This window comes from Blennius ocellaris (assembly GCF_963422515.1).
Source record: "Blennius ocellaris genome assembly, chromosome: 2".
Taxonomy (NCBI): Eukaryota; Metazoa; Chordata; class Actinopteri; order Blenniiformes; family Blenniidae; genus Blennius; species Blennius ocellaris.
In genome coordinates this window covers 26520872-26544702 of record NC_137651.1, presented here as the reverse complement: position 1 = coordinate 26544702, position 23831 = coordinate 26520872, and positions in this window count along the sequence as shown.

Genomic DNA, 23831 nt, shown 5'->3' with positions numbered 1-23831 from the left:
TCCTGACATAATTGATGTTAATGGAGAGGAACTTCAAGCTGCCAATTTTAAAATGCAGCAATAACACGTGGATTTCAATCACAAGATGTTCAGCAATAACTTGAAGACAGATGCTCTGGGGTATGGCTCCATTATACAGACAAGGTGATAATGTAGAATTCAAATTCAGAGCTGATTATAAACCCAGTGTTGTCTTATGTCACGTTGTATTTGTAGTCAATGTTTGAACACTCATGCATTCATGATTTATCCAGCTTTTAATAAGTTAAGTGTGTAACATTGAGCCTCAGTGTCATCACAAACTCAATTAGATGTTGTTTTTGTAATCCTCCTGCAGTATAGTATTTTTGAGTGCCCATTACCCTCTGTATGTCGCTGTGTGGCAGTTTTAAACAGCTTTGAGACGAGGTCAGGAAAACATTGTGAAACATGTACAAATTCAAAATATTAGTCAGATGAAGAGCTAAATGTTTTGATTTGCTTTCACTCGACAGACTAGTCAGTGTTAATGTTGCTCAATTTGTGCTGGATAAGTATCTCTGTAAGTGTTGAAATGTTTGTAAAGTAAGTTTTAATCATCTATGTCAGTTTCAATGCAGCATATAGTCTCTTAATGCTTTCAGAACTGTGACTCCTATCAGCTTGAAAATGCACATAATGGATTCCATCGCATGATTGAAAGTTCACATTCCTCAATTAGAGTCATGTCATTAATCCACAAACGGCAATAAGGCATATGGTATACCATAAGGATGTGAACTGTCGTGAAAGAGGCAAAGAAAAACTCGTCACACTTCTTTCTGGCTCAACCAGCATCCGATCTGTCATGGTTCATGTTTTCCCACAACATGATGATCCATTCAAGTTTCCACTGATGTACTCTGGCCTAATCAGCTAATATATGGTGGTATACGGTTTCAGTATGTTTATGCTGGTCTGCTCTTCAGCTCAATGCAACTCTGTACTACGACTTGCTGGTTTATCATGGTTGTAATGCAGCATGTCCTCAGTCAGAACCAGCATACCGGTGCAACACAACACATGCAAGTTTTATTTCTTACAGCTGAGTACCAAAACGTTACAACCAGCATATTGCATTCCAGTCACACAAGTATACTAGATATGCTTGTAGTGCCACATTATGTAATACTGGTGCAATATGTAATAATGGAATACATTTTCAACTCATTATGGAATAAAACGTTATGTAACTTTTGTAATAATCTGCCTACTGATTGGCTTGTAACTACCAGCCACAATAACAAGTGATCTACCTGATTTATATCATGTGTTCTACCATTGACATATTGGCAGGCCATGAGCAAAAGCAAAGGGTGACATATAATTCTAGTCCAACTGAATCTTGATTTCTTACTCATTATTAGACACAGAACCATGTAAATAATAAAGATTAAAATTACAAAATGCACCCAATTATTACATTTTCTTAAAAAGAAGTGGAACACCGATATTTTGTAATAACTGTTACAATATGTGACAAAATGTGGCAAAGTTTATTAGAAAACAAGTTGTATCACAAAATGCGTCACATTATTACAGAATGCAGCGTCATTACATAATGAGGTGAAAATGTATTCCATTATTATATATTGCACCATTTTTACATAATGCGGCGCTAAAATGCTGAAGATGCTGATGCTCACGGAAAACAAGCTGCATCACCCACAGAACAAGCCCAGCATAGATCATTGTAAACCAAGTCAGACTAGAAAGATGTTTGGAATAGAGAAAAGAAAATACTTTATTAATCCCATGTGAGGGCAACAGCGCTCCGAATATGTCATGATCCAAAGTAAGTACAGTGTTATGAGTAGTGGAGAAAATATCAAAATCATTAAAATTGGACTCATGTAAAAGAAAAAAAAAATTTATTTAAATATTTTTAGCTCTTTACTGCCTCATAGTTTTCTTTGTGCTTTGAAATTGATTCTGTAGCATTGGAAGGAGAAAGATCTCCCATATTTTAGTTGTGTCTATTGTTGATTACAAATTGTTCTTACTTTTTGGTTTCCATAGAAAAACTTAAGGAAGCCTTATATATAAGGCTTCTATCTATATCTGAACCAGACCTGTTTTTTCCTTCCCAATAAAAATATTTGAAACGGAAACATCTTCAATGTTTATTTCACATAATGCATTATTTAATTTCTTAAACAGCGCTGGTTACTTCACGCTCCAGTCTTCAGTTCCACACTGAGCGCTTGGTTAAATTAGTTTAAACATACAAAACAAAGTTTATTGAGTCAGTATCTTGATAAAAGTGTGAAGAATTAATTATTTTTGGCATTTGAGGATGACAATTAGTGGCTCGTAACCTGATACCCATTCACAGATTTTAACATTACATGTGATCATAGCAGACTAAAGCACTCATTCTTATGCTGAGAAATCGAGATTAATAATATGATGTTATAGTATTTCTTTGCTTGAATAGCGATTTGACTATCATCCTCTTTACAATTAAACTTTGTTTGAATTGTTTTTGAAACTGTTTGAAAAGTTAAGTCCAGTGAAGGTATTGGATGAGGGAATGCCGGCCATTTAGCCACTGTCATTATTCCAGCCTGTTTTATGAGATGTAAAACGGAGGCCGTTTCTTTCTGTGCTCGAGCAGGTGAAAATAAATGCTGCAAGGGAAAATATTTTAAATGTCACATTCTTAGGACATATTGTATGTCACAAGGAATCACGCCACTGGCAAATCACCCCACGATGGGATAACTTTTCAAACTGAAAAAGATCCAAAATAAGAAAAACATTTAAGAAAGTCACCGATGGATGAAAGAAAAACACTTCATTTCTGCCGGCTATGCTGTGCGTTTGTTGTTAAAGGTAGACATGCCTGCCTGAAGTGGTATTTTTCCAAGAGTTGAGTCTGAGAGTTGCGTCCGTGTGACAGCGTCGATGGAAACACTGTTGGTATGGATTACACAATGGTATTCGGTGCAGTCAATGCAGAGGCGCAGAGCTTTCCTGTCTGTTTTCATCAGCGGTTCTCGACACGACAGGCGAAAGCAAATTTGGCAGCCTGAGTCACGCAGAGGCTGAGGAGGGGTTGGAAGCAAGGTTAATTGGCAATGGGAATAACTGGCCACTGGGCTCAATTTGTCTGATGGGAGGAATTGGAAACCAATTTCACTGTCTGTTTGGAAACATCTCATGAAATTCCTCAATGGGGGCGTCCTGATCCGAAGCTCTGTGCTTGAGTGGTAGCCTCCGCTGCTCATCACGGCATTTGCACAGAAGCCAGAGGAGCAGGAGACATTGACAGGAGCACCTTAAGTAGGTTGTATTCGATACCAAGTCTCAGTCTATGCAGGCAGTACACTAGCGCAGCAGTTACCACTGCGATCTCATTGTCTTGTTGAGTTTGCTTGTGTGTCTGCTTGCATCTTTTTTTCTGCACAGTCCGATTTCCTCTCGCAGTCCAAATGTAGAGCTTAAATAGAGTTTGAGGCCCCGATTACGTGGCAATAATTATAACTGTTCAACGTGGTCGTTTGGGCATACGAATGCCAATGTACTCTCGTTGTTTATATTTAGGACGTATTGTTCTGTTTTTGTGTGTGATTTCATTATAAAAACAAACAACAGCACCAGCTAAAGGTCCAACATGAAAATCTTTTTCAGCCTTGTCAGGGCCTGATATGTAACAATGACCCAAAATAGAACCTGAATTGTTATAAAATATGATGTAATAAAACCCAAAATGTAACAAATGGTCAATAATGTAGCTACACCCTGAAGCCAAAACTTAACAACCTTTTAATATCACATTATGGGGAAGGCGCTACATTTTTTGCCGAACAGTGTAATAAGTTCATTACATCATAAAGTGAGTAAATGATTTATGGTTTGGACTTGAACTTGAACTGCTTTAATTTGAATAACACTGAAAGAATGAGTTATACAAGCTTGGACAAATTGTTTATGATATGTTTATCTATTTCCAGTTTATGGTATTTATGTATGATTGATGTTGCTCAAGTCATCTATAGTCTTCTGTTCTCTATTATCTGTAACCTATTTCTCTTATCATCAGTACAAAATAAGGTATAAACATATTAAAGTCACATTTAAAGTGTCATTAAATCTTTTTACATTATTATATTTCAGGCTCAGCACTTTTGTTTCATTATCGACTAGTTATTACAGGTTGTTCTTATATTTTGGGTGTTGTTACATATGGGGCTCGAACAAGCCTTTCTTCCATTTGAGTTCATGGACATTGTTTTCAAAATGTGGCTGTGTACATGCAAAACTTTACTGAAATGAGAATGCTGTGTTTAAACTGGACCTCAGGTTAAATGATGACTCAAAGCTTGAATGAGAATGTGTGGTGGTTTACTCTGTCAGTCTCTCTTGCTCTCTCCTTTACCTTAAAATTAACAATATTTTAATCATTGGTAGCTGTTTTCCTGCTGCACTTTTAAATCCTACATTTCAAAGCACAAATGTGAAAGTGTTGTGATTTTGTGTGTTCAATGGGATATTCTTTTGGAGAATTTGTGTGGGTTTTCCTCCTGCAACCCTTCTGTAGCTTCTCGCTGCTTGCTTTGCGCAGTCTTGTCTCCAGGTTGTAATTTGCCTGTATTTCTGTTGATGGCCATTTGTATCCACAAAGAGAGGATAACATATTCAGCATCTAAAATTGATTTTCCTCTCTGACTTCATGTAAATTAACTTTGCAACGATTTTTTACTCAGAGCCAGTGATGCAAATTTAATGGTATTTGGCGCTTGTTTGTTTATTGTCCTCAGACAGGCTAATATGATGACATGTGACAGATGTCATAATTTTTTCCCCTCAGATTAAGTGAGAATAATAAACCTTGTGAGATTTAAATTCTGCACTTCTTGGATCCTTATGTTTGATGTGGACTTCTCAGTTACAAGATTTAATGCAAGTGAGAATATACATGTTACAAGTGTTGAATCATAGGTTATATGATAAATGTTGGCATAATGAGACTGATATGTACCATCATACAGACCCACTTTCTTTTTGTCGCAGAACGTTGAACAATGTACAGATTCCGTCTGATATTTGTGTTGTGTTGATCAGCAGCCAAATTCAAGGTCAGCTTCACCTTGCTGGGAAATTTTAAAATGTCAAAAAACAAACAAAATTTTCTACATTAGAACCTGGAACTCATCTGGGACTGTTGTTGATAACCAAAACTGAGAATGTCCTTTTCAGCAGATCAATAGAATTGTACCGAGTAAATACGACTGTATGGACAGTTGATGCCAGAGGGTGGGAGTCCATGTGACAGTAGGTATGCTGCTACATGAGTAGTGGAACACTTTTAATATTTCAATATCAGCGATGAGGAGTTCTTGGAGTGAGTTTCTTGAAACAGGAAGAGGAGAGACGACTCCACCCTGTCCGGGCCAGGTACAACTCTGATGTCGTTCGCATGTGGTTTTAAGTACAACAACATTAAAACTTGATGTTTGAACTTGTTAAAGAGTCCTCTCTCTCTGGATGAAGATGGAGATGTTTTTGGACTGAGGAGAAACTGGACTATCTCAGGAAAATATGAGTGCTAAACACTGAGAAACTTTTCTACATGACGTTCTACAAATTTTCATCGAAAAAAATCTTCAATTAAAACTTCTATGATTGTTTTCTCATGAAGCTTAATATTAAAGAGAGGCTGTATTTTAACAGTGACATGGATTTCACCGGTGCTCCAAATGAGCAAACAAAAAGAAAGTTTGAAAAAACACACCAACTGTCAAAAACTGTGAAAAAATCTGTTTTTGTTACAAACAGAGCCATTACTGAGTGTTTATTGAGGACTGGTTTCACTGTAGTTTACAAGCCTCTGATTAACTCTGCTTTGATATTTCTGTCTGAGGAAAAATACGCTTTTATACGCATTAATTAAACCGTCAAAAGCAGGATTCATTTTGTATTTCACAGCTTCAGAGGTTTCATTAAGGATTGTGAAATCTGCAGTAGGACGTCCACATTTCTCCAATAAATTATTAATCCCTTCAAATTGTACAGGAATTAAATTTAAAGAGCCGCTCTCGGGGGTCCATCAATTTGATGTATTTTTTTTAATAACTGTGACAGGAGTGGATTCTGTTTGGTTCAGAGACCTTTAGGTGAAGAGTGATGGGAATTATGCTTTCATCACTCTTTGTGAAATGCAATCTGATGTGCAAATGTCATGCGATGTAAAAGGTAACGTGGGATAGGCCTTACATTGTACCAGATGAGCTACGAAGGGATGATACGGTGAAAATTAATAACAAGAAAACTTCCATACCAATATGGAGAGGGAGAGATAATTTCAAGTATAAAAAGAATTAGTGTTTGAACGATTCAAAAGAATATTTAAAATAACAGTGTAAAATAAACATTGCAATACCAGAAGTAAAGTTGTTTATATATCTCAAGTGCGTTTGTCTCCTAATTAATAAATCGGGAGCCTTTCAGATTTAAGTTGTGACCAGGTCATGGGAGAAAAAGCCTGCTTCTAGAACAATTGAGGATTAAGAGTATTATTTTCCTGTTGGATAAATAGACTCATGATTAACCTAAGCCCTCATCAAGCAGCTAAACTCCCTTTGTAGGAGATACAGAAGAAATGAGACCTAATTGCACAGATCATAAAGGAAAAAACAAACGGCAAAATTCAACAATGTAAAATGTGTACAGTGCATGGGGCATTTTCTTCACTTCTGTGTCTTTCGTTTTATTCTTTGCATGACCTTTCTTTTGTTTTTTACATTTTTGATAGTTGTTTCTGCTTCATCTTCATAATTTCTTTAATGATTCCATACATATTCTATGGCGCCCACATCTGGAATAAGGACATTGTGGCCACAAATTATTATTGTATGGCCACAAATCAATATTTTGTGCTCCACTATTTACTATTTCTTGGTCTTGAATTAGTATTTTGAGGCCAAAAATAATAATTTGTAGACATAAAACATTAAATATTAATTTGTGGGCACAAGTTTCTTTTCAGATGTCATGTCTCGGGCTCCGTAAGTTCTCCTTCTTTTGCCTATTTTTTTCACATTTTCTTCATCTTGTCCTTATTAATAATTCATCCCACATGTTCTTCCCTTCTGTGTTGTCATACTGGATCTTCTTTTTGTTCTTCTTTCACTTCTTCTCCTTCTGTTTCTCCAGTCCATTTCTTCTTCGTAAATCATTTCCAGTGTGTTGGAGTTTAAAAAAATCCTCAGTCTGATCAAGAAGCTCCTAGCTTTCTTCTCAAAGTCTGATTCTGACCAGATAAATACTACTACTATTAGTGCTATTACTACTACTACTACTACTACTACTACTACTACTACTAATAATAATAATAATACTTCCTTTTCTGGGAATAATTTTATTTTCAAACTCATGCTGAGTATAGCCATGTAGATAAAAACAGAAATAATGATTGTATTGGTTGTCCAAAAAAGAGCCCACCCACAAATGTGTATAATTAAAAACAGTGTCATTCATACATTCAAACATCTGATTTAATAACCGTGGATCAAAACACATTGGGTTCCTTAAGATTTCACAGCACGTTTCATTTTGCCTGGAGGCTCGTGGCACACAGAGCCACGGCGGTTAGGAAACACGGCTCTACCTAATGTTATCAGTCACTCCATGCAAAGTGTGCTGTTTGGTGTGCTGGAGGTGATGTTGTGAGATTTTAATGCCACTTGCCTCGTTTGACTGACATGACATTGATACCAACAGGATAATCAACAATCTCTTAGCTTCCTCCTGTGATTGCTAAACCTTAAAAAAAAAAACAACAACATTGACCTAAATGGCACCTATCTGGGGCACTGGAGGAGCTGTAATTTCTTCATATGTCATAAAATCATTAAAGTCAGTAACATCCTTCATTTTTTTTCATTTCAGTACTTGACTGAGTGCACTTAATAACACCTGCCTTTTCCTACACACCACATGTATCTGAAATATGTCAAATATTTGTCTGTATAATATAAATCCAACAACTCTGTGGGTGATGTAGATTGCATTCCTGCTGTAATGCAAAGTGAAGGCTGTTCTTTTTTTGTTAAAACGTTGATTTAATGAATATGTCAGTGCTGATGGCAGTGAGACCATTGCTTCTTTCAAGAAGAACTTCATCAAGACCATTATGTTGTGCATTAGGCTGCACTGGCACTGGAGACGCACTCAAGAAGTATTTGTGTCACCATCAGAGAGTCATTGATCATAAACTCAGTCTTTTATTTTACAACAGCTCTTAACGTGCAGTCCTTCTAATGGTCTCATTTTGGAAAGATGCTTTCTTCGTTGAATCCTTGATATCAAAAACAAACCATATTTTCACAAAATGCACCATGAATCAGAAAAAAAACATGCCTATTTAAGTCACATTGATTTTTTTTTTTCCCCCATGTCCAGATGTAACTGCACCGTCACAGACTGATCCAGCAGCTGCTCTTCTAGAACTCACGTGAATTCAATCATGGAACTTTTGTGAAATGCTGCTAATGCATATGCGCACCACAGCTGTAGTAAATAGTTCTGCTGTGAGTAAATGAACAATAACAACATTTGCATGAAAACAACATCGGTTTGTTTTCTCAAAACGTTACCGTGTGACGTCATGACCAACCAAACAAAACAAAACAAAGCATACTTGTAGTCTGTAAGATACGGTAATGATGAAAGCCAAATTGAAGTTGGTATCATCCCAGCGTTTTGACACCAGTGCACATTAGTGACAAACTAATGAGGCCTTTGTTGTTTGGTCACTAAAGGAATAATCTTTTTGTCTACCGTGTGTCAGAAGCCATGCTTACATATATCGCCGCTGGTCCCGTTCAAACTCTGTTTCAGATCTGTTAATGCTGCCACTCAAACTGTGGCGTAAACCAAAGAAGTGTTCCGAGTCTGTTTGAAAAAAAAAGAAAAAAAAAAAAGCAAGGCTTATAATCCAAATTTGAAATCCTCTGTGGGATGGATTCATTGAAGGTCTGAACGTGGCACAGAGCGGAGCTTTACATTCACCAATAAGACGAACTTTAGATGCTCTGTACGGCTTATCATAATTGATGTGCATAATGGAGGTTTTCCTGCAGATGTTTTGTTGCCTTTTCGACATTGTATAAGCTGTCAGGGAGTCCACAGCCACTACAAATCCTGTCATAATAATCCAACATGCATTATGTTGCTTTTAGCCCAGCAAAACAATTATGGTGTGAGAATATATCTCACAGCAGTTTACTTGTACAGGCTCAAAGTTATAAAATTGCAGTGTGGGTGCCCCCCCTCCCAAAAATGGACGACAGTGACATTATTTCTTTCAAACTGTGCCACATGTGCAAACACGGCCTGAATCGCTAATGCATGTTCATGTAAGCTCAGCCTCTTATGATAATGTTGCAGCAGAGGAGCTGACAGTCATATTTTGTCACTTCGGGTTAGCTGAGTACCCAGCTTCTGCACAGCACTCGAAGCTGCCGAGTCAGCACACCATCAGGCTCGTATGGCGCTTGACAGGAAACCAAACAGCCATCAACATTGTTACTACCCAAGACGGCCAACCTTACTGAGCCAGCACATTCTCAGGAAAATCACAGATGTCTGTCCTCTCTCGAAGTGGCACGATTCTGCATAAAACATTTCACATCTCACGCCTAATTTTCACATATGCAGAGGAAAATAAAACCACTTGGTGTGAATATCTGGAGCGGGGAGTTAATTCAAAGATCGCTTTTGATGAAAAATGAGGGGTGATTTGCATGTATTGCAAAGTTTCTCTCTAATGATAATTAATTCAAGATTTTTTTATAGCACACAGAAATGAATCATTTCCGTGCGCCGTTAAATTCCCAAGGCAGTTTGTGTGCATCTGGGGATATATTTACTCTCCTTCCATAAATCCAACTGAAATTACATCAAATGGGGAATCTGAATTTGAGATGAAGATGAAAGTCAGGTGAGTTTTCCAGGTCCTGTTTTAGCGATGACAGTGTCATTGATTTAACTTTTTGCACAAGCCTCAGCATAAGGGTTCACACATCACTTTTGCTGAGCCTGTCAGTTTTTCAAAGGGAGCAGAGAGAGGATGATTTAAAAAAAATCTATTAGTTTTTTAGTCTCACTTGCTTTAGTGAGACGAGTGAGTTCAAGTGTAACTTTAAGTTACAAAACTCACCTGTGTGCTTTTAATTATGAGCTTCTACAACAGGGGTATGGATACCTGGTCCACGAGAGCCGCAGCCCTGCATGTTTTAGATGTTTCCCGGCTCAAACACACCTGAGTCCTCATGATGAGGCTCTGCTGAAAGCTTGATAATGAGTCGCTAATTGCCGTCAGCTGTGTTGATGTGAGGACACGTTAAAAATGTGCAGGACTGCAGCTCTCGAGGATCAGGGTTCCTTAACCCTGTTCTATAACATTGGTGTCAAACATAACACCAGCCCTGCCTGAGGCTCCAATCCCGCCCACCAAAAGACCCAGCAAAATTTCAAACAAAGCAACAATAACACTCAGACCAGAGCTGAGATATTGATGCTACTGTTATAAAACAGGTACCACGTTGCAATACAACCATCCTCAAAGTCATGTTGTCAACGTGAGATGGTAAATCATACATAATAATAATAATAATAACAATAATAGTAAAAATGCAATACTTATAGGAGAACACTTGAGATTGCAGTGATTGTTGTCATAAATGCTTGGATTCGTAAAAATCTATACATTTGCCTCACGAATACTCTTTACCACAACAATGCAAAACTTTAATGTTTGAATTTAAACGTTATTATGGCACTATTTTACTGGTCCAGTGCAAAGATGAAATTGAGCTGATTGTGGAGCCTCAGCTAAAATGTCTTTGACACCCCTGTTCTAGAAGAACGCAGAGCTGCGTTATTAGAAACAGATTGAAACACAAGTAACACGGGTGTACTTTGTAGAAGAATTGGAGGTAAAATGTGTTCAATGTCGTCCCCCTTGTAGAACAATTTAGTTCATTACAATGCAAGTTGGGGGATGTTCACCTCGCTCTGACTTTCGACTGAGACGAGAGCGAGTCAACTTTTCATCCAGGAGCCCGGCTAAACAATGCTTCCCTAATCATTAAAGTGGGTAAGCCAGCGGATGAGCTCACTGGGTATAACGCACCCATCACGGTAATCATTACTGACAGGACATGCAGCTGTTAATGACCTTCTCTTAATCACACTTAATCAGGTAATAATGATTTTGAGGTGAGAGATGAAGCGCTTGCTCTCTGCATTCGCCACGCAGGGGCCTTGTTTCACTCGGCTGGTTTTGGGCGTCATCGTGGGGTCGGCGGAGGCGCCGCCGCCTCCATACGCCGCACTGCTCCCGCCTACCAGGGTCACCTGTTGGGTTGTGAGGCAAGAGGGTTTATGACTAAGGTCCAGTTGATCATAACAGATTGCTCGGAGACAAAATACCAAACAAAAATGCATCTTGATGTTCACTCAGCTGCTCAGGGAGAATTACAAAGCCCCAGCCTCAAGTTAATTCATTGTCTAAATGAAACAGCTACCTCCACTTAAAGCAGCCTTATCGTTCTCTTTGTTTACTTGATTTACATATTCCATTTTGAGGAACATATTTTCTACCGTAACCTGGATGCAATCAGCAAAGAATGAAGCCATGTTTAACATACTGTAGTTCCTCACAGCCTGAAGGGACCTCTGTTGGAGTTTGAATGTAGTTTTCTGTAAGTGAATAGGTTTCCTTCCAGGTAATCTGCTTCCTCCAACAGTTTTAATTGGTGATATTATATATATACCTGGTTCACACCAGGTTCTCCAGCCTTGTTTCCTACACTCGTCTACCAGCTCCTGGTACATTGGCACATTTCCGCTCATTGCCCATTATCCATGCGCTCTTCTCAAGGCACTGTGAGCTCCAGAATGATCAGCTGCTTGGTGGACTCTGACAGAACAATCATATCTGGTCATAGCCATGAAGATGTTATGCTGGCAGGGAACCTCAGCTGTTTTCCAAGGTGCATTTCCAATTGTCAGTCAGTGGTGGAGGTGAGGAGGCCAGACTTTGCCCAAGGTTGTGGGTAAAGGTTCTTACCAGCACTTTGAAAGAAGATGGACTTTGGCCTGAGCATTGAGGACAGGGAGCTGTTCCTGTTTTGCCCCAGATGTGAAGGTAGGCTGGACATGGAAGGATGTCGTACACAGCTTGGACCAAAAATCTGATGCAGTGGAAGGCTGCCTTCCAGATGTTAGACCAAGTGATTTTACGTTGTAGGACATTGTCCCATTTAGTCCATGGTCTTTGCTGTACCATCCCTACCATTGTGCTAGCTCGTGCTTCCTCTACACCTGCCCGAACGTCCTCCTGAAAAATATGTCACTTCACTTTCCCTCTGGCCTTGTCAATTCTGGTATCTGGATAATAGCCAGTACCCGCCCTGTGGCTATGCTCCCCACCAGTGCCTTCTGTCACATTATTATCATTATATTATTATCATTATTATTATTATCATTATTATTATTATCATTAGTAGTAGTAGTAGTAGTAGTAGTAATACTATTATTGCTTCCACTTTCATCATTTCTTGTCAGCAGTGACAGAGTTTGTATTAAAAGTGACAATAAATTGGACAATTGAGCAAATAAGATCCAGTGGCTTACAAAATGTACTACAATGGACATGTGCATGTGTCACTCCTTTTTCAATATGGCTTGTAATTTGCACAGCTTGAAAACTTGACTCAACCACTTTATATGCAAGAATGAAATGACAGAATGAAAAATTGGTGAAGATAAACTTCATAATGTGACCATTTACAGTATTCACATGTTTTTATTCTGCTCACAGTGTTTAACGAACAGAAAGAAGGAAACAAAGCTGATGACCCGGCAGCTTTTTCCTGGTTCAGATTAGCTCAGAGAGGTTTTGTCAGAGACCGCATAATCATTTATAAACTCCTAATACTTTTCAAATCAATCCACGAACCAGCAATGTATGCAAATGTAAACGTCTCTTCTTTTATATGCACTTTGACTTGATTTCTCTCCATGACTAATGTCTTCTTCCCTTCCAGGCTCATCATCTGCTCATTACCACATTTCTTATCAGCCCCAGTTAAGATTGTTTTCTTCCTTGGCTTTGCTCTGCCAGTTCATCTCTGGGTCACCATTCTCTGTTTTGCTTTACCTGCTATTCCGTTGACTTGTTTCCTACCTTCACCATACAGCTTTTCTCTGGACAGTTTTGTGGATTTAGTCTTGTACTTGGTGCTTTCCCCCCACAAGGTAATTTCTGTGTTTCTTGATTCCTGCATGTGGGTCCTTCTTCTACAATCCCCGCCCGTAAAGACATAAACAATGGGACTTTTGCGGCCTCCCTTTTTGGTCTTCATCAGCACTTGTGCAGCATAATTTTAGATTAATTGTTGCAGATATATTGTGTTCCTTGGCAGAGCAAAGAAAAAGAGTGCTTTCAATAGTCTAGCCTGCTGGCCATAAACACATGATGTACGAGTCTTTGTGTTGCTCAGAAAGAGGAAAAAGTTTATTTGAGTTGTTGCAAATAACTCAAGTGTATTTTAAGGTAATAAAAAAGAAAAAAAAATCCAATACCCTCATTTCTATATTTTGACTTTCAGTGTGCTGGGTCAGTATCACACCGTTAGTAGATAGTAGTTGTGTCTATTTTTCCATCCAATAAACTGATTCTGTTGTTTTCATTTATGGTCTCAGGGATCGGGAACCTTTCCCAGCCTGCACTGGACTCGGTGCACCACAGTTGGGATGTCCATCAAAGTGCTAAATACAAACAAATAGACAAACTCACTCCTGCAGACAATTTGGATCACCTCACTATGAATGGAAGTCGTTGTGTACCTCGGCTGGCACTTGTGTTTAATCCACTCTGGAACGCACACCGTCTTTTAAAAAAAAAAAAAATTTATTCCATGATTGAGCCGCTTCAGTGTCCATTTCAGCTCTATTCTGTCCATTTGATCCTTCAAACCAGGAAAAACCACTCCACTGAAGGGCATAGCTTTTCTCTGAGCAATGGCTGTCAATTTATTTACATTATAAATGGGTGAAGAGTAAAAGTCGCCAGTCCACTATAGAGAGTGTGAGGCATTTTTCGTATAGGCCATGTCATAGAAGATAAGAAAAATTGAGTATCATCAAGCCTAAACAGGAAAAAATACAACCTCCACTTAGAAAGACTCTCTCCTGGATTGATAAACATATTTTTGTCGAGGGGCCACATGCTGCCCAATTTCATCAGGACTGCTAAAATGGTGGCATAATACCATTTAAATTTGAACTTTAAAGTTTTACCTTCTTGTGGCACCGTGTATACACTTAGAAAAAGCCCATGCTATGTAAAATGTTTTGCAATTAGTACCAAAAATTACTGTAACCTCAATATGAAGTCAAGAAAATTTCTCCGATAGCTGTTTCATTATTCATGATTCTACAGATTCACCCCGACACCATGGCTTTGAGGCTAGCTTCCTCACTTTCATGGCAGTGTCACCCACACCTCAGATCAGTGTTGTCGTGTCCTCTGCTTTTAAGAAATTTGATTTCTTATCCTTTTGAGTTTTGTTGAATCAAGAATAAACATCTCACTCTAATCAATAGAGAATCAATAGACAATAACAGTCATACAGAAGACCAGCACACGTTAATATGCTTGGACGATGCAAGATCGGGAAATGAAGCCCCTTGAAAACACCAGCAGAAGAAGACTGAGGTGGAAAACATCCGTTGGTGGAAGAGGATAGTAAAAAGAGCAGCGAAAGGGACAACAATTAACAGAATAATCAACATATTGAAGCCTCTAGGCACCACAAATTACATATCACATCCTGTCAAGCCGAGAGCAGAGCTACCTGTAAAAACATACAGAACACAGAAATGAGACAGCACAGACAACAGGCAAGACATTATACAAAACAATATATGGAGAAGTAAGAAAGCCCAGTACATTAAATAAGACATCCCAGGAGTCTAAAGTGTATCAGCAAGTCTGAGAAAATTGTTTATGGAGACTTGTGCTAAACGCTTTATTAAACAGGACAGTTTTAAGCCTTCGAAGCCTCCCGGTTGTGTTAAAAATGAGTTTTTGGCATGCATGTAAATGTAATAAAAGGCTCCTGTACCACTCAATTGATACTCAGAAACTGGTGTATTGAAGGAAACTGCAGCCCTTTGGAGTCTTTTAGACAAAACCTTTAAAGCATTTGGAGACAAAAGGTCCTGAAGGAAATGCCTCCCACCATCTATTTTGTTCTTTCAAGCCTGTTGCTTTAATTATTACACCATTAAAAATGTTTCTAAAAGAAATTAATAGTCAATAAAAGTTGTGAGGAAACAATTAAAATGTTAATTTGCACCATGTTCGTGTATTTGTGAAATTTGGAGTCATTAAATCACTGAGACTATTTTGAACTCTGCAAACCCTTTGGCACTGTGGCGTCATTTGACGTTTTTCTTATGGAAATTCCTCAAATTTGATTCATGTTAAATATGTTTTTGTGAGTGTGCTTTTATTTGTGTCAATGATTTGATGATATCATGATAAAATCCAAATATTCTTGAAAAGACACTGCCTGACCAGTAAACTTGACACAAGTTGCTTCTAACATTTATTACTGACGCAGAATAAAAACCCCAGCTGTTCTCTTGTTAAAGTAAATCTTTTAGATTTGCTCACTCTTGGTGGTCACACAGTCTGGCAGTGAACCGTGGCCTTTACTAATTGTAAACTCAATGAAGCATTCTTAACAGATGCCGGTGGAACGGCTCCATTTGGCCTTACAGGCGGCTGTCATCCACATATCAACACAGTGAAAAGTCAAACTGTCATTATCACACGCCTCAAACCACATCTCTCCACCCGCCAATTTAATTCTTATTAAATGCACATTACAAGTGGAGATGGATGGTCGTGGTCGAGTGGAGATACTGCTCGGGAATGACTTTTGGGGAGGACACACACTAACGAGACTGAGTGCCACCACAACTCGCTCTTTTGGAAATATTAATGAAAAGTATTTATCAGCAGCAGGGAAATACTTGTAAAATGGTGGGAAGCAGTGGAAATGTGGCACATTTACAGCAGTGGGGTGTGATTTGAATGGATTGAGTAGATAAAGGGTGGCCCGGGATGCATGTGGACCTTCTGCAGAGGGTGATTGTGTGTTGCTCTGCCAGCTTGAATTCGGGCAATATGACACAACAAACAGGCTTTGGGCTGTGATGCAGAGGTTATACAAAATGACTCCCAGTCCGCACTCCCTTATCTTTGTGGAGCTTTTTATTTTTGTTTTGTTTTTTCATAAATGAGGAATTAATTACCCCCCCCCTTCCAAAAAAAAAAAAAAAAAAAAAGCAGAAGCTGCATTCAGAAGATAAATCTACTGTAAGAGTGGCACCCGAAGGTATGAGAGACAAAAAAAAATACGATGTGGGATAGTTTAGTGAATCATCAAGTAAATAAGACAGCAATTTAAGTCATTATTCTTCTTCAATTGGCAAAAACAGAAAGTTACTCATCTAAAATTAAAAAAAGCACAAACAGACGAATGCATTTGCAGTTGCTTCTGTTTTCATGATTAATCAATACACTTTAGAACAAAGTAATTAACACATAATAATCCTTTTTAGTTTCAGCAACCCACGATAAATTCAACTGATAATGAAGTGTTATCTTTATAATATTCGTGAAATTGCGCGCTATGCCGTTATCTCCTCTTCCTCTCTTTCTGTAGTTTATCACACTTAGTGACCCAGCGTTACCTCCAAGAGGCCTTTTTATGGCGAACGACACCAAAGCTATTTCAAGCAGTTGTGGTTGTCGTGAGGTGTGTTGTACGCCTCCTGTGTGTGTGCAACAACTCGCCAGATGCTCCTCAGGGATACTTCTACAGAAAATTCTCCTTGAATATTCATTAGATACTGTTGCTGCCGACACACACACACACACACACACATACACACACACAGATGATCATCATATACAACAATGCCTCTCTGATCAAAGAGAGCTCATTATCTTCCTGTCGTGCTGTGGAGTTCAGTTGAAAAAACTAATCAGTCAAAGCTTTCATAGTTGGGCTTTCTTTCCGCCTGTCTCAGCACACCATCTCCTGGAAACCCTTTAACCAAGGCACATCTGATTTTCTTCGTCTCGCAAAATGTTGATTCGAGAGGCTGCTCAAAGCGAGCCTTATGATTGCATTAACAATAAATGAGAAAGTGTGTCTGATTTATCTCCAGTGTCACTTTTGATTCCGCCGCCTTGATATCTCCTCGATAATCAGCCTCTCCAAACGAGTGGTCACAATACTACCTCAAGAAGTCCCATTTGATATGCGTGGGCTGGGATTAATGCATACGCGACAGATGTCAGAGTCTGAGAAGGAAGAATTATATTTGACCTGGATTATCCACTTTCGGCAACATCTGAATTACAGCGATAATCACAGATCAGATTGTCAATTGACCTCCTCTCTTGTCAGTAATGACGACACTGTCAGGATGCATTTTATGCAAAGTTTAACACAGACGGCAATTTAGTGAAGTTCTTACTTTTGTTTTCAGTGAATTTCATGTTGGATTAAAACTGAAACAATGCCAGCATGCCAATAACATGATGTTTTTTTTTCTTTTTTTTTTCGAGATAGTAAGCAGTTACCTCACGTTATTAACTTAAGGAAACGACTTAATATCTCCTTCCCTCGCATTATATTTTGTTCCACAAATGTCACCTCCATCCCAGTCATATTTGCTGTTTTGGATGCTTTGAGATCAGAAAACACATTGTGTGACCACATTAGGTAGTGCTGTTTTCTAACTAAATTATGTCAATTATAAATAAAGTAAAACTCGCCTTTATCCGAAAAGAGGGGATGTAAATGAGCTCTCAAATCTGCCCTGCCGATTCATGTATTCCTTCTTTACCATAAATGAATGAGTTTGCTTATTTTTCAACATCTGTGCATTACATAGTGAATTTCTGCTTCTTTCACTTTATTTCTTGATATGTCTGAATCAAATGCTTCAACATCAGGAGGAATGGAGGTGTAGAATGATTAAAAAAAACAAAACAGCTCTGGAGCCGTTTCCAATGGCAACCCTAGTAAACACATGCTGATGGACAACAACTAAAGTTCTCTTTCACATGAAGTGCCATTAAAAGGCACATTTTATGGAAAAAAAAAATACAAGCTTTCATGTACAGTACTCTATTCTTTGAGTGTTTTGTAGTTGCTGATGAATCAATAGCATCGCTTCATTTTAAAGAAGGACTGTGGGGTAGAAAACAGCAGGGTGTCTCATAGCAGAGCGCACACGAAACGCAGCCCACAGGCAGACCTCAGCCGGCGGCCACAATGCAATATAAGACTTTTGAAATGAAGTTAGTTACAATAATATTGTGATGCAAAGGGTAAAAAAAATGACAATGAAAAACTGCTTCTAATTTCTATATCGGCTTGTTATGTTTTATAAAAGAATAGTTCATTAAATGTGACCCTCTTAATAATATATCAACACTTGTTAATTCTAATAATGCTATTATTGGCCACTGTATGTGGCCTCAGAAGTAAAGTGAGTTTTGTACCTCTGCTCTCAGAGTTTTGGTATGATGCGTGAGTTTTCACATTCCTCCATTCTGGTTATTTCATGTAATTATTTTGCTGCAAACCCAAAAGGTCACATCAAATTAAAGAATTGCTTGGAGAATATTGCTTGCAGTAAAGCGGTGTGGCATTGTCAACAATCAACTGAAAAGGCACTTCACTGTCTTAGCCTGATTATCCTATGTTGGTCTCGAGCCTTGGTACCATCAGGGAGGCGAAATACGCCTTTTTCTAATGTATTCGTAGTTCCAATCTGTTTTACGCCGGCTGCAAACGATTAATCATCAGCAACAACTTCAGATCTTCTATTATCTATATTTAAGTTTAAATTATCAAGCAGAACGTACACAATGCAGTTATGAACTCAAAACACTATTAAAAGTCGTCACACGAAAGAAATATCGGGTATTATATGGTATCAATGGTCGCATTAATTAATACTGAAGTGAGGCAGAAACACGTTAGGAGTTGACAGGGTTTGTACAGCTTCTAATTATTCCTGCGATGAGTGGACCTTCTGTGATTATTATATTATTTATTACTTAAGGAATGAAATCATTAAACTCGAGCAAAGAATTGCGGCTCAGCAGTGTACCTGATCAGAAGTGACTTTCCTATGTTATGAAAAAAAAGAAAAGGTGAAATTGGCTCATTGATGAAGTTGCTATAAAGGACCCAGAGTAATCAGGATATAAAGTCTATGCAGGAAGTACACTTGGTGCCTCAAAGTTATACTCCTACGACCGTCAGCAAAGTTGTTGAAGAAATGCTGTTGGAAAAGTTATTGAGTGCAACTTCTCTTGAGATGATACAGTAACAACAAACAGGGACAAACAAAGTCAGAGTGACTTTGACCTTTAACCGTCCATTCATCAAATAGAAAAACACTGTCTGCCGGCTTTCTTGAGATATTGTCATCCCCAAGCTCGGCGCCAAGGGAGGTCACAGTTACCGTGAACTGTGACTTGCCCACTAAAACTAGCCCCCCCCCCCCCCCCCCCCCCCCCCGTTTACACAACAATATTTTGAAAACTTCTGTTGTATTTTGGTTTTCCATTTACACAACGGTGCTGTGTTCCACTGAAAATGCAACTTTTTTCAAAACACTCACACTCAGTGTCCAAAGACAAAGGAAATCTGCTTCTGCACATGAGCACCACGGCCACAGGAAATAGTTCTGCTCATGTCCGAGTCGATGAACAATAACAAAAATGTTTACCTCCAAAGGGTCATGACTCCCCGTCAATGTTCTCCTGGGACTTGGTAGTTTTATAGTTGACAATCACCGTAATGAAAATCCATCTTCATCATACTGGCTATAATAATCTCTGTGTACTACCATTGTTAATGTTTCTAATGTATTTTTCTCTGCGCCAAGGTATGTGGTTTCATTTAATAAAAAACAGCACCCACTGGTGGCCCGGCAAGCAAACTACACTGGTTTCAGCATTTGTGCCGCATCTGTCGAAATGAAATTGATGACGTGAAACTTTTCTAAACCTAAAATGAAAAAACAATGAATTTACACGTTGTCATGTAAATGAGAATTTTTACTTTCTTAAGTCCATGCCAGCTGAAAGTTGGGGGGGGCGGGGCTTGATAGGTTCACATGCACGCACACACACACACACACCCACACACACTCACACAATGTATGCACAAGGTCAGATGACCTAAAAACACACACACCAATGAGTGTCACCAGGCTACAGCATTAAAAGCTAAGCTGAATTACCCACTGAAGTCAGAAATTAATTTTCTTAGCTCAGCACTGATGGTCAGGGTTTACATGTGGTGCAGATGAAGATGTATTATTTAGCTTATTTTCTATAAACTGCTATTAATTACCTTCAGTGCTTTGGATGCGTCACTATGTGTAAATGGTGTTTGAGGCAGATGCTTTGGTATTACTGTATATACTGAAACAAGTAGCCGAGCATCATAGAGCTGGCGAAGAACCACTGAGAATTGAGATGCCATCAATGTCAACGATGCCTGCGTGAACCTGTATTTCCACAGCCGTCAATCACATTTCCAGGAAACTGCGAGAGTGAGGCGCTGACACTTACTTGACTTCCACGCTCTAAGACTGAGAGTATAGGCTGAGCTAATCCAACATAAACATCGATCTAGCTTTAACATTATTGCAGGTTTCTTGGCTCCTTTTGACTGATTCTCCTCCGCCACAGCAGGCTTTTTATTATTGTTTATTTGCCTTAATTTAGTTTTATTTTCTTAGTCCAGGCAGCTAATGGGTTTCAGCATTCCCCGAGAAGCAGACCTCTCCTCGGGTGATTCAGAGTAATTTGGTTCCACCTGAGGAGACACACATGCCTGCTCAAACGCACAATCAATATTAATCGACTTTGAATGGGAGGGAGGAGGGAGCAGGAGTGGGGCTGAAGCATGTCTTCAAGTAGATGTTGCAGCCTGGAGATAATAGTTGAGGTCGGCTGAAATGTTCGGACCGCGCTGCCTCGGTCACTGTCGAGGTTATTGATGACCTCAAGAGGCTCTTTGTCTGTTTTTATTTTGTGCTCTCCTCCGAGAGCTTCAGCGCCATCATTTAATCACAGTGAAATTTCCTCTTGGTTTCTCTTTCTTCAGGCCCATATCAATAATCCAAGATGAATTGAATAAATGTAAGACATAGCCAAGTATTCAACATTTTCAAGGCTCATGTTTCAAGGATCCCCAAGATGGAATATCGATCACAAAAAATACCATGATTAAAAGTTAACTGCTACTTAAATTACTTCTGCAAGTCAGTCTTTCAGGACAACTGGTGGCAGTGGGGATCACATATTCACACTCAAACATACAATTTAATTTTATGAATATTAATTAGAACCAGCAGGTAATTAGTGAAGAAACCAGAGGGGGGACATTTCTAGCAGACCTGTGGAGGGGATACACCAATCTCCAATATCATAATTGTGACCGTTTTTTAATGTAAAGAAGCACATGATGTAATAACAATGTAATACAATATTTGAGTCGTTATTTTATTAAATGAAATTACATGATTAATAAAACATCCTTTCAAAATGTAAGAACTGCAGCCAATAATGTAATGATACAAACAGTGCAGCCTTTCTTGGTTTTGTGCAGTTTGCGTATGGGATTGTCGTCAGATTAATTCATTAAGGCCACGATTCATTTATTTATTCATTAAGCACGCACAACAATGCTTTAAAGTAAAAGACAAACAAACAAAAAAAAAACCACTGCGGCTGCTGTAAACAGTGTTTGCTTCCAGAGCGTCATGCCCCCCCAGTCATGGTTTGAGGCAGAAATCTGTGTTTTGGGCGTCCATCCCAAAAGTCTGGGTGTCTAAAATTTTTGGGATCGGCAACCGGGGGCAGGGGGAGGTGATTCTATTTTTGAAAAATAGATAGAGCTAGAACCTAAATGGTGCATTCTAATACATTCTGGACTACTAAATACTATATTGTGACGTGTAGATTTAGCTTCTTAACAGTAATATATTTCCTTCTCTTCGATACTTTTGCTGATGCATCCAATATACCTTCTTGCTTTGTTAAAAAGTGTTTTTTATTCTTTTAAGCTAATTGGTGATGGTTTTCACTTGTACCTGTACCTGTAACTTCACCTGCGACTACTTGATTCACCTCACTCCAAACGTCACTACATGTAATTGTTTACACCCACACATTGCTTCGATCTGTACCCTAAACTGAGCACCTGTAGACTCTGAACTCTGAATTATTAGATGTGTATTTGTTCTCTGCAGGCCTCCTACAGCTCAGTCCCAATGCTTTAGTATGTCACAGTCACACAATACATGTGATGAAGCATGATTGTCAATACTTATATCAAAATCATCATTTTCACAGCAAAGAATATTTTATTCTTCAATCAAAAGCATGAATAAAGTTCAGTTATCCAAACATGTGTCAACATTCTGGGAATGAAACATTAGATTGCGCATAGGTCCATAGAATTAATCCCACCTGGATTCTGCAGATATAATTCCTCAGCATTTTGGGGAAAAAAATTGTCCAAATTCCTCCTCTCTGTAACAGGTGTGACGAGTCCAATCTTTAACTTGAACTTTAACAAGCAGATACAGTTTAAAAACTATATGTCTATATGAAATGCATTGGGGAGTTCAGAATTTAACAACAATTGTTATCTTCTCAAACTTGCAGATCCTCGCACAACCTTTACAAAGTGGGTACCTTTAAAAAAAAAAGAAATGAAAAAAAGCTCCCAACAGTTTTCAAGTCTGCGCCTTATTCCAGAAAGTGTCTTATTCATGGTTTTTGCCAACATGTTTTACTGCAGAGATCCTGTGTGGGCCTGGATCCCAGGTCTGTAAAATCAACGGCTTTGGATTATACAACTTGTTTAGCCCCTGCTCCGATTGTAAAACAGCACAAGCTGCAATTTTGGATTTATATTGTCTCTGCTGCTGTTTTGGTTTCAGATTTGTTATAGATTACATGTTGCAGAGGATGTCATTATTGGCCACATGTTTAATCATTCAGCAAACTTTCTCACAGTGTGAGACAATGCCAGAGTTTGCAACGAGAAATTTGATATCAGTTTTATATATATATAAAAAGTTTTGTATATATATATATATATATATACAAAGTAACGAGTAAACATATAGTTTGATCTCTACTTTACCAACAAAGAAGCTGAAGTGAAAGGCTTCATGGATTTTTCTCAATTTCCTTCAAAAACAATCAATGTTTACTACAGGCAATAATTCACCATCTGACAGCTTCAATAGTTCACGTTGCATTGAAGCCAAACAATGTGTTTTTTGAGTAACGGGCAAGCGTGGCCTGTCTCCTGTCATTGTCCAGTCGCTTTAAGCTATTGATCTTTCCTACATGGTCATGGTTATGCCCTTTCTCTTGTCTGGGAGCTGCCGAGTGCCATTCTGTGATATCAAAGCAGATTACTTAATCGAAGCAAATTAGCTACGAATAGACAGCATAATAACTGAAATAGCAAATATTGTTGATGGATTTTGTTCCCGTGACTTTTCTCGAGTGTATTTCTTAGTTTCAGTGCCTTACTTAAAGGCACCTTCCTTTGAGCTAAGGATTTCACCGAGTCCCCAGTTTTGCATTTTCAGCCTGCAGCGGATGTAAAATTGCAATCTTTCAACCTTTCGACCTGAAATCTCAAGGATTTGTGGAGGATTTCTTACTG